The sequence below is a fragment of the Hoplias malabaricus genome, chromosome 14 (genome assembly GCF_029633855.1).
Source record: "Hoplias malabaricus isolate fHopMal1 chromosome 14, fHopMal1.hap1, whole genome shotgun sequence".
Classification (NCBI taxonomy): Eukaryota; Metazoa; Chordata; class Actinopteri; order Characiformes; family Erythrinidae; genus Hoplias; species Hoplias malabaricus.
The window spans coordinates 866,801-873,522 of record NC_089813.1 but is presented as its reverse complement, the minus strand read 5'-3'; the positions used below and the strand labels follow the sequence as shown (position 1 = coordinate 873,522).

General features: G+C 50.8%; 1 protein-coding gene across 2 annotated transcripts in view; it reads right to left on the bottom strand.

Moving 5' to 3' along the window:
• Window positions 1-6,276, bottom strand: part of lzts1 (leucine zipper, putative tumor suppressor 1) — a 39,410-nt gene extending 33,134 nt beyond the window's left edge. For both annotated transcript variants that reach the window (XM_066644806.1, XM_066644807.1), the window contains exon 1: window positions 6,130-6,276. The gene's annotated coding sequence lies outside the window, so the exon portion shown is untranslated. The remainder of the gene's footprint in view (window positions 1-6,129) is intronic.
• Between the last annotated feature and the right edge of the window lie 446 nt (window positions 6,277-6,722).

Sequence of the window (6,722 nt, the reverse complement as noted above, 5' to 3'; positions counted from 1 at the left end):
GAGAGGTGGTGTAGAGGTGGTGGAGAGGTGATGGAGAGGTGGTGTAGAGGTGATGGAGAAGTGGTGGAGAGGTGATGGAGAGGTGGTGTAGAGGTGATGGAGAGGTGGTGTAGAGATGGTGGAGAGCTGATGGAGAGGTGATGGAGAGGTGGTGGATAGGTGATGGAGAGGTGATGGAGAGGTGGTGGAGAGGTGATGGAGAGGTGGTATAGAGGTGATGGAGAGGTGATGGAGAGGTGGTGTAGAGGTGGTGTAGAGGGGATGAAGAGGTGATGGAGAGGTGGTGGAGAGGTGGTGTAGAGGTGATGGAGAGGTGGTGTAGAGGTGGTGTAGAGGTGATGGAGAGGTGGTGGAGAGGTGATGGAGAGGTGGTGGAGAGGTGATGGAGAGGTGATGGAGAGGTGGTGTAGAGGTGGTGTAGAGGTGATGGAGAGGTGATGGAGAGGTGGTATAGAGGTGATGAAGAGGTGGTGTAGAGGTGGTGTAGAGGTGATGGAGAGGTGGTGTAGAGGTGGTGTAGAGGTGATGGAGAGGTGATGGAGAGGTGGTATAGAGGTGATGAAGAGGTGGTGTAGAGGTGGTGTAGAGGTGATGGAGAGGTGGTGTAGAGGTGGTGTAGAGGTGATGGAGTGGTGATGGAGAGGTGGTGTAGAGGTGATGGAGAGGTGATGGAGAGGTGGTATAGAGGTGATGAAGAGGTGGTGTAGAGGTGGTGTAGCGGTGATGGAGAGGTGGTGTAGAGGTGGTGTAGAGGTGATGGAGAGGTGATGGAGAGGTGATGGAGAGGTGGTGGAGAGGTGGTGTAGAGGTGGTGTAGAGGTGATGGAGAGGTGGTGTAGAGGTGGTGTAGAGGTGGTGTAGAGGTGATGGAGTGGTGGTGTAGAGGTGGTGTAGAGGTGATGGAGAGGTGATGGAGAGGTGGTGTAGAGGTGGTGGAGAGGTGGTGTAGAGGTGGTGTAGAGGTGATGGAGAGGTGATGGAGAGGTGATGGAGAGGTGGTGTAGAGGTGATGGAGAGGTGATGGAGAGGTGGTGTAGAGGTGATGGAGAGGTGATGGAGAGGTGGTATAGAGGTGATGGAGAGGTGGTGTAGAGGTGATGGAGAGGTGGTGTAGAGGTGGTGTAGAGGTGATGGAGAGGTGATGGAGAGGTGATGGAGAGGTGATGGAGAGGTGGTATAGAGGTGGTGTAGAGGTGATGGAGAGGTGGTGTAGAGGTGGTGTAGAGGTGATGGAGAGGTGGTGTAGAGGTGGTGTAGAGGTGATGGAGAGGTGGTGTAGATGTGGTGTAGAGGTGATGGAGAGGTGATGGAGAGGTGGTGTAGAGGTGGTGTAGAGGTGATGGAGAGCGGATATTCTTTGATGTTGATGTGTGTACTGTCCACAGCACTCTCCAGAGAGACAGAGACAGTTGGAGAGTGAGTTAAAGAGCCCATAACCCACTTTTCTTCCAAAAAATGCTTCCCGTGAGGCTCTTAACCGTGACACGAAGGAGAGTTATTTCAGGATTTCACTTTATCTTCACTCTATCGCTTTATTTTCCATCCCCCAGGTTCACTGACGCTCAGAGAGGAGAGGGAGGACAGAGCAGGGCTTTTATAATCAGACACATCTCCAGCACTGACCACAGCAGAGGACGCTAAAATACACACACCAGGTCTTTACTATTTCCACCTTAAAAGTGCCATACTCCCTCTTCTCCACAGTGGAACATAGTTCTGTTTCTTAATGAAACCCCACGAGCCCCACAGCAGTGTTCTCCCCCTGTGTAAACAGCCCTGTTCAGAACGCCCGCTTTCAGCACCTGTTCCTTTAAATGATAATGAGCCGCTCGCTGTTCACCCCGACCCCGAGCGCACAGCAGTGAGGAGCGAGGAGCAGAAGCTCTGGTTTTTAGCCGTTTTCACTCTGTTCTCTTTCTTCTCCGTTTTTACTCAGTGCTCTTATTTCTCCGCGCTCGTTGTGTCTGTTTTGCTGAGTTTAACCTCGTCTTTGTGCTCTCACATAAACACGGGTCCAGCGCTGTGATTGGACAGACTCAGACGAGGGGGCGGGGCCATTCTAAAGTCTCTGCACTTGACGTCAGAAGCGGAGCAGAATCAGAACGACTCGTTTTATCCTGTGTTTCTGACTCAGGCAGCGCACAGAGAACTGACTGGGGTTTTGTTTCACAGTGTGTGGGTTGGTGGGCTCCAGATGAACACATGAGGTGATGAGCTGTTACCAAAACCTTCTGTTTCCAGAGGCATGGTTTGTGTTGAAGGAAGTGTGGTTCCTGCTGATGGAGGCATGGCTTCTGCTGATGGAGGTGTGGTTTCTGCTGATGGAGGTGTGGTTGATGCAGATGGAGGTGTGGTTGATGCAGATGGAGGCGTGTTTATAGAGGCACGGTTTCTGCTGATGGAGGCATGCTTTCTGCTGATGGAGGCGTGGCTTCTTCTGATGGAGGTGTGGTTTCTGCTGATTGAGGTGTGGTTGATGCAGATGGAGGTGTGTTCATTGAGGCATGCTTTCTGCTGATGGAGGCGTGGCTTCTTCTGATGGAGGTGTGGTTGATGCAGATGGAGGTGTGGTTGATGCAGATGGAGGCGTGTTTATAGAGGCACGGTTTCTGCTGATGGAGGCATGCTTTCTGCTGATGGAGGCGTGGCTTCTTCTGATGGAGGTGTGGTTTCTGCTGATTGAGGTGTGGTTGATGCAGATGGAGGTGTGTTCATTGAGGCATGCTTTCTGCTGATGGAGGCGTGGCTTCTTCTGATGGAGGTGTGGTTTCTGCTGATGGAGGTGTGGATCCTGCTGATGAAGGCGTGGTTTCTGCTGATGGAGGTGTGTTTATAGAGGCGTGGTTTCTGCTGATGGAGGCGTGGCTTCTTCTGATGGAGGTGAGGTTTCTGCTGATTGAGGTGTGGATTCTGCTGATGGAGGCGTGGTTTCTGCTGATGGAGGCGTGTTTATAGATGCATGGTTTCTGCTGATAGAGGCGTGGTTTCTGCTGATGGAGGTGTGGTTTCAGCTGATGGAGGCGTGTTTATTGAGGCATGGTTTCTGTTGATGTAGGTGTGGTTGATGCAGATGGAGGCGTGTTTATAGAGGCACGGTTTCTGCTGATGGAGGTGTGGTTTCTGCTGATGGAGGCGTGGTTTATGCTGATGGAGGTGTGTTTATAGAGGCGTGGTTTCTGCTGATTGAGGTGTGGTGTCTGCAGAGTGAGGGGTGTTCATAGAGGCATGGCTTCTGCTGATGGAGGCATGGTTTCTGCTGATTGAGGTGTGGATCCTGCTGATGGAGGCGTGTTTTCTGCTGATGGAGGTGTGGATCCTGCTGATGGAGGTGTGGTTTCTGCTGATTGAGGTGTGGATTCTGCTGATGGAGGCGTGTTTTCTGCTGATGGGGGTGTGGTGTCTGCAGAGTGAGGGGTGTTCATAGAGGCATGCTTCTGCTGATGGAGGCGTGGTTTCTACTGATGGAGGTGTTTATAGAGGCGTGTTTTCTGCTGACGGAGGCATGGTTTCTGCTGATGGAGGTGTGTTTTCTGCTGACGGAGGTGTGGTTTCTGCTGATGGAGGTGTGGTGTCTGCAGAGTGAAGGGTGTTCATAGAGGCATGGCTTCTGCTGATGGAGGCGTGGATTCTGCTGATGGAGGTGTGGTTTCTGCTGATGTGGGTGTGGATTCTGCTGATGGAGGTGTGGTTTCTGCTGATGGAGGTGTGTTTTCTGCTAATGGAGGTGTGGTTTCTGCTGATGGGGGTGTGGTTTCTGCTGATGGAGGCGTGGTTTCTGCTGATTGAGGTGTGGTTTCTGCTGATGGAGGTGTGGTTTCTGCTGATTGAGGTGTGGATTCTGCTGATGGAGGTGTGGATTCTGCTGATGGAGGTGTGGTTTCTGCTGATGTGGGTGTGGTTTCTGCTGATGGAGGTGTGGATTCTGCTGATGGAGGTGTGGTTTCTGCTGATGGAGGTGTGTTTTCTGCTAATGGAGGTGTGGTTTCTGCTGATGGGGGTGTGGTTTCTGCTGATGGAGGTGTGGTTTCTGCTGATGGAGGTGTGGTTTCTGCTGATGGAGGCATGGTTTCTGCTGATGGAGGTGTGGTTTCTGCTGATGGAGGCATGGTTTCTGCTGATGGAGGTGTGGTTTCTGCTGATGGAGGCGTGTTTATAGAGGCACGGTTTCTGCTCTTGAGGATCTTAAAGGCTGTAAAAATGCTGACTGACTTTTGCTCTGTGTGTAACATTGTTTTATAAAGTGCATCATGAGAATAGTATGTACTCGCTGTAGGAGAGTGTAGGGTGTAGAACATGAATTCAGATGCAGCCCTGGCCTCAGGAGGCGGGGCCACAGCTAACGATGAGGCTCTTTACAGTCACTAGGTCCAGTTAATGGCAAATCTAACAAACACTGGATTTGTTTGTTTTTTCCTTCAACACCATCCATCAAGTCCTCATAGCAATTTTCCTGGAGAAGAGTAGTGGAGGCTGTAGCTGCAGTGAAGAGAGGAACACACTCCTGATGACTGTCCTCCATCTCAGGAGCAGCGCGGGGCGAGCAGTGTTTACTCTGAGCGTGTTGCAGCCTGTCCTCCCTCTTCATGCTGCTGGTGTTGCATTGTAAGAGTTTTTCTTCCTGTGAATGTGTGTGTGTGTGTGTGTGTGTGTGTGTGTGTGTGTGTGTCTGTGTGTGTGTGGAGTTGTAGAGGCAGGGTGGAACTTGTTTACGAAACCAGACGCTTTATAACATCACAAACTCAAGCCTAAACACAGACGCCCAGAAGAACACAGGACTGAGCCGATGAACTGATTCATTCAGATCATTAACATAATTAATTCATAATTAATTCATAATTCATTCATTCAGAAAAGGAAGTTTGTAGTGGGTCTGGAGCCTACCCAGAAACACCAGGCATAAGGCAAACACACACTGAACAGAGCACCACACACTCACACCTGTAGACAGTTTCACACAGTCACCCACTCACTCACACACTCACCCAGTCATTCACACCTGGGGACGGTTTCACTCACTCACTCACTCACTCACTCACTCACTCACTCACTCACTCACTCACTCACACACTCACCCAGTCATTCACACCTGGGGACGGTTTCACACAGTCACCCACTCACACACTCACCCAGTCACTCACACCTGTAGACAGTTTCACACAGTCACCCACTCACTCACACACTCACCCAGTCATTCACACCTGGGGACGGTTTCACTCACTCACTCACTCACTCACTCACACACTCACCCAGTCATTCACACCTGGGGATGGTTTCACACAGTCACCCACTCACTCACTCACTCACTCACCCAGTCATTCACACCTGGGGATGGTTTCACACAGTCACCCCGTCACTCACACCTGGGGACAGTTTCACACAGTCACCCAGTCACTCCCACACTCACCCAGTCATTCACACCTGGGGATGGTTTCACACAGTGACCCCCTCACTCACTCACACACTCACCCAGTCACTCACACCTGTAGACGGTTTCACACAGTCACCCACTCACTCACACACTCACCCACACACTCACCCAGTCACTCACACCTGGGGACAGTTTCACACAGTCACCCACTCACTCAAACACTCACCCAGTCACTCACACCTGGGGATGGTTTCACACAGTCACCTACTCACTCACCCAGTCACTCACACCTGGGGACAGTTTCACACACTCACTCACTCACTCACTCACTCACCCAGTCATTCACACCTGGGGATGGTTTCACACAGTCACCTATTCACTCACACATGGGGATGGTTTCACACAATCACTCAAACACTCACCCAGTCACTCACACCTGGGGATGGTTTCACACAGTCACCTACTCACTCACCCAGTCACACATCTGGGGACAGTTTCACACACTCACTCACCCAGTCACTCACACCTGGGGACGGTTTCACACAATCACTCACTCACTCACTCACTCACTCACTCACTCACTCACTCACTCTAACAGCCTCAGGTCCAGACCACACTACAGTCACGTGGAGGGAACATGTTTACTGTTTGATTTTGAAGATCCTCATTTACATACAATTACAATAATCCCAACAACTGACACCAACGTCCAGATCAAAGGAGAGTAAAGGATTTTTAAGGTAAACATTTCTGAGGCTTACCTCTGATCCAGTTTCTCTCCAGGCTGAGGAGCACCAGAAGAACGTCTGAGGAACGGTTGAGGAACACGTCGTCTCAGCTACAAGCTTTCTCCTCTCCTGTTAGATCTTCCCGCTTTTTCTGTTCCGTCCGTCCGTCCTTTCTTTCTTTCTTACTTTCTTTCTTTCTCCTTCTCCATATCTCTCCGTTTTACTCTCTCTCTACCTTGCTCTCTCTTGCCCAGGTTTACTCCCTATCTCTTCACCCCTCCCTCCCTCTCTCTGTCTCTCTCTCTGTCTCTCTCTCTCTCTCTCTCTCTCTCTCTCTCTCTCTCTCTCTCTCTCTCTCTCTTTTATCATACACCCTCCTCCTTCCTGCTTTTCTCCTGTTTCTGTGTCTTGTCTCTGATTCTCTATTCACCTGCTCTCATTCCACTTGGAAAACACAGTTCCAATGTTCAGGCGTCCTGACACCCCTCTGGCCTACACTTGGCATTGAACCTGATAACTTTAGGCTCATGCGCAGCTGCTCCAGAGCATTCCCTGCAGAGACTGTACACACTGTGTGTTTTTAAATAGGCAGAGGTCAGTCATTCATTATAAGACGTGTCCAGGAG